The sequence below is a fragment of the Schistocerca piceifrons genome, chromosome 3, assembly GCF_021461385.2.
Source record: "Schistocerca piceifrons isolate TAMUIC-IGC-003096 chromosome 3, iqSchPice1.1, whole genome shotgun sequence".
Classification (NCBI taxonomy): Eukaryota; Metazoa; Arthropoda; class Insecta; order Orthoptera; family Acrididae; genus Schistocerca; species Schistocerca piceifrons.
The window spans coordinates 747,711,596-747,717,568 of NC_060140.1; positions in this window are offsets into that span (position 1 = coordinate 747,711,596).

Consider the following 5,973-nt stretch of genomic DNA (forward strand, 5'->3'; position numbering starts at 1 on the left):
TATATATATATATATATATATAATGGAGGGAAACATTCCACGTGGGAAAAATATATCTAAAAAGAAAGATGATGAAACTTACCAAACAAAAGCGCTGGCAGGTCGATAGACACACAAACAAACACAAACATACACACAAAATTCTAGCTTTCGCAACCAATGGTTGCCTCGTCAGGAAAGAGGGAAGGAGAAGGAAAGACAAAAGGATATGGGTTTTAAGGGAGAGGGTAAGGAGTCATTCCAATCCCGGGAGCGGAAAGACTTACCTTAGGGGGGAAAAAAGGACAGGTATACACTCTCACACACGCACATATCCACCCACACATACAGACACAAGCAGACATATATATATATAATGGAGGGAAACATTCCACGTGGGAAAAATATATCTAAAAAGAAAGATGATGAAACTTACCAAACAAAAGCGCTGGCAGGTCGATAGACACACAAACAAACACAAACATACACACAAAATTCTAGCTTTCGCAACCAATGGTTGCCTCGTCAGGAAAGAGGGAAGGAGAAGGAAAGACAAAAGGATATGGGTTTTAAGGGAGAGGGTAAGGAGTCATTCCAATCCCGGGAGCGGAAAGACTTACCCTAAGGTAACCATTGGTTGCGAAAGCTAGAATTTTGTGTGTATGTTTGTGTTTGTTTGTGTGTCTATCGACCTGCCAGCGCTTTTGTTTGGTAAGTTTCATCATCTTTCTTTTTATATATATATATATATATATATATATATATATATATATATATATATATATATATATATATATATATATATATATATATATATAATTAAAGTGATGGTAGCCTACGACCCCTTTAGTGGAGAGTACATTGAGCTCAAAATCGGTGAGATGCTGTGAGTAAGTAGGCTAATGAGCAGGGACTCTACACTAGTAGTGCATGGTGTAAGTTGAGAATTTGGTTCTGGTGGTAGGCATGCTAGGGTATTCCAAGCAGCTGTGATGACCACTGTGTGCAAATGGTATAGTGCAACTGCCTAGTAATCAGGAGACCTGGGTTTGAATCCTACTCTGGCACAAATTTTCAACTTGCCCACTGGCAGATAACATTTCAATTCCTTTGAGTCTTAATGCAGGCAATAATGGTGGTAATATTGATGATGATCAAAAACCAGTAATATCAAAAATAAACAAACTAAGTGATATTGGAGTAGAAAACTACATACAATGCAAAATTACCTGTTTACAAAATATGAATATTTGCATTTTCATCTTACTGCTAATACAGAAATATATTTCTTTATGTTGCTGCTTAAAAATGAGATGTTCAAGCATGTACTTGAGGGATCGAAGGACAATGTACAGAGTATCTTACTAAGCAGGCATACAGAGGCCTCAGGATTTCACTTGAAATCTGTTACCATAGATGAAGCACCTGTCTCCTTGGGAATTTCATTACATACAGTAATACAGAACAGGTCTAAATATGAGGCTCACAAAAGGAAGATTTATTATCTGGAAACATAGGAAAAATAATCAACATGAACAGACAGACATATGATCATTTTATGGTTATTACATTTTGACAAAAATTCAGCACCTGGACATCCAAAACCACATGATAAAATGTACCAAGTATAGTGTATCAAACCTCCCTCCCTCTTTTTTTTCCTACAGCAAGCTGTCTCAGGCATATTACACAGGAAGAGATCTATATTTCACACGAGTCCTTGATTCTCTGGAGGAGAGCATATCATTTAGAAAATGCATAAGAAACAAAATACATACATGTGCCATCAAGAAGCCTTGCCAAATAAGTGAACTGTAAGTATGGGATGCCTGATGGTATGGGAATCTTTTTGTATTTGTTGAATGAGAAGCTGTATGCTGACCATTACATCTATGTTGATAATTTTTACCACAGCTTCTATCTAAAGCACCTTTGAAATTGAAAACACTTCACAACAGGACTGTTAAATCAAATTAACAAAGGATATAAGGTTAGGATCAAGGTTCTTTCAATAACAAAATCATAGACAGGGCACAAGTTTTGACTGGACAAAACTGGAAAATAAATCAGCATTGTCCTCTTCAAATGAAGCAGTTCAGCATTTGCCTTAATGTATTTAGGGAAATAAAAGACATAAATCTAGGTCAGACACAGATTTGACCCTACTCTCCAAAGTCCAAAGTTTTGCCTACTATATTCCTTGTCCGGTCTTAAATAAAAAGGACACTTGAATAGAAGCAATATCTGCAAAACTGAGATAAGGAAATGCTCTTTATCAACTTTCACAAGTTGTCACAATTTATGAATAGAGTGGTAAAAATACTGAATACATGCCAGCAAATCATTTAATAGCCACTGTCAGTTATGTCATCTGCACTGTCAGGTGGAAACAGCAGGTGATGTATTATTATTTATGTAACAAAAGAGTGTTCGGAAGTATCAAAACTTATTCTTTCACATAACTGTCAGTCCAAATTACAGTTTTCATATAAAACAGGATAAATATAACAAATAAATTATTTCCAGCCATGGGAATCAAAGAGGTATATAAAAGAGGCCTCATGAACAAATAAACAATGCAAAAGTGAGAAACAACTGATGGGAAAAGGTGCACAATCACAACAAGATCGAAGATATGTACATGATGAGATAAACATACAGACACAAATTATCTGTGCAGAAAGTACCCACATAAACATGTATTCTGCTTAAAGTACTGTGGCATTGCACTTGATTAGCAAATATTTCGTATTATAATGGGATTTCTTTTATATGTGGATGAAGATTCTTTCCTCCACACACAATATGTTTGACTATTTCTTCAGTAAACATTAAATAATTTTTTAAATGCTTTGGATGGTTTACACTTACTCTGTGTCAAAGGGACACATGCTTTTCTTGTTTGAACTGGTAATAAAAGTATTAAATCAAAGACGTTGCTGAAATCACATGACATAATGTGACTCTTATAAGCTTCTTCAGATAGCATGCAGGCTTTATTGCGCAATCCCATGAGGCAGATGATTGTAAATGTTTCTGTATCTAGTCTCTCCTTGAGTTAAGAAATGATATTAGCAGTTAATAATATCAGCACAGAACATGAACTTCCAGACTTTGACATAATTATGATTTCATTTGTGCCGAAAGTTAATAAGTAGCATGCAGGCATACTGAAAGAAGACTATTAATCAGAGGCAATCTTCAGATGTAGGAACACACACACACACACACACACATTCATAAAAGTAGCCAAAGTTATCTTTGGTCAAAAGGTATCACGTGGTTCTAGTCTTTTTTCAATGTGCCTGTCTGCCACTCAATAGCTCCTGTATGCGGTCACTAGCAATCTACCTTATTTCATACCATTGTTATTCCACACAGGATTTTACACTGTTTGAAATGTTAATAAGTGTCAGCCACATGAGCTCACAGCTCACATTGATAAGCTACTCTGCTATCTACTCCATCTTATAAAAACAAGGTACACTAAAAGTACATCAACAAAACTTTTTGGTGTATCTGAACAGCAACCAAATCATGCCTAGTGAAATATGTCCCAATTACTTGCTAAAAAACATAAACTGTTACACTTTTACTAAAATTCCTGTACATAGTCTTAAAAAGTATTGAATCTGACAATAAAACACTCATGAACTGTTCTTGATTTCCCCTGCTTCTATAAGTCTTCTCACTCTTCCAGGTTTAAAATTTGGCAACAATTAAAGCTCGTTTTGACATTCATAGCTGAAAACAAGTATACAGCTTGAAAAAGTTCATTAAGGATCACATCCTTTTTTTGGCTAATTAGTCTGGATTGGAAGTCTACTGAAAAACAATGAGATGGGTATAACAGTTGAGTAGACAAATATAAACCGCTAAATGCAGACCTGTTTTGCAGCATATAGTCAGTCTTGGAATTTACATTAGAACTAGGGTGGGAAAAAGTAAAATAGTACATTCTGCACACCAGACTGATCAATGTTAAGTACAGTAAAAACATAATTGCATATATCACAGATTACTGGCAGCATTGCAAGTAATATTTGGCCACATACTGGAAGGCATAGGTTGCTTTCTATAAAATACCAAGTATTGCGTGACAGGGCATTATTGTTATTTCATTTCGGAACAGCATGCACATGCTTGGTAGAGCCTAATGTTACCAATAGACTTTGGAGATTTCCCGAAGGTAGTGACAGTGGTGTTTTGACACAAAGAATCAATAACTTTTATTAGCCCAAAAGTGAGTAATTTATACCTTCTAGGTTTTTAAACTCAGTTACATGGTAAGTTAACATCAAACTGGTCTTGTTGTTCATACAGAACTACTTTTCATATAGTCACTCTGGTCCTGATGATACTATTTAAGAATTGAAGTCTGATTTACCTTTCTTCTTTCTGTCTGGGAATTTAACACATTTTTAACTGAATTCTCCTTTTCAGCATAAAAATTATCTTGTAGAGCTAGACACACTGTTGTGAAACATGCCATAATCAGAGAGCTGTTGACATTTTTGAAAACTCTTCTGCAGAAATAGTGTGTACAGAACAAATAGAAGTTAGTTTTGTCCTTCAGAACTTTCACTATACACTCAACTTTTTGTTCATCTGTTTGCTGGCACTATTTTGTTATTTGAGTTATTTTTAAAATATTGTACCATCATTAGAAATTGATGAGTAACATTATTTTTTCTTTGTAACACATCATTATCCATCCATCACAATCCAATCCATATATGTAATATGCTAAAATTAAATTACTAAGCAACACAACATGAGATCAGGTGGAGCTTAATTTCAGCCGGAATGTGCTGGAACTGCGAAAAACACACACGCGCGCACGCACGCACGCACACGCACACACACACACACACACACACACACACACACACACACACACACACACACACACAGTTTTAGGGATTATAACATATTATTTCACTTCTATACAGCAAACTGTATGCTGCATAAAAGTGATGAAGTAAAGCTGTACAAAAGTGGTGGTGTAGGCATTTATGTTGGGAATAACATTCAGTGTGAAAACATACATTGGGTTGATTAACATGCTGAGGAGATGGTCTTTGAACCAGAAGCAGTAAATATAAAGTTAAGCGAAAACAGCTTAAGAGTCATTTCTTGTGTAGATCACCAATGATGATGCAGGTGAATTCTTCTGTCATTTAGAAGAACTTCTGGATAAACTATCAACAAACAAAATACAGGTTATAAGATAAAGAGATGTGACTACAGACTCTTTAAACTATTATGAAAATTATCTTAGGTATTCTGTCTTGTTACCGTACTGTAACCATATCCATGTAAATTCAGTACTAACCAGAATTAGATCATAGAGCACTATCCACAAAGATTAATACAGATTACAATATAGTTCCACATCATGACTTACTGATTTATAAAAGAAAAATTGACCACATTTCCGACAGAGAGTGGGGCTATTTCTATGAAATATTTAATCATAGATTTAATATGTGCAATGGTAAAAAAAAGGGAATAAAATGTACAAAGAATCTTAAAATTCCTCCAGTAATCCACAAACAAAAAGAAAACATGAAACACCTAATATATGCTATTAAGGGATATGAAATTGTAGTAGTTCTTAAAAGCACTAAAGCAGCGGAAAAACATACTATTCCACTATTATGCTGAACAGATAAGTGAATCCAATAATGTTAGTTCAAGATTGTGGAGTATAGTCCACAAAGAATATGGAAACAGGGACCATCCAGGTTGCAGTAATATAGCACTAGGAAAAAATGGAATGTTAGTGAGTGAGCCAAAGATATTATGTGAGGCTTTCTTAGAACATTTTAGTAAGTTATGCAGAGAAGAAACTGATGAATCAGCACTACAAATAAACTCAGTGAACATAAGTAATTCCTTTTGTTCTGAGAACCATAACAGAATGTGAGGCAAAGAAAACAATTCCAAAATAAAAACATCTGTTGGCTGGGATGACTGTATCATCTACACTGC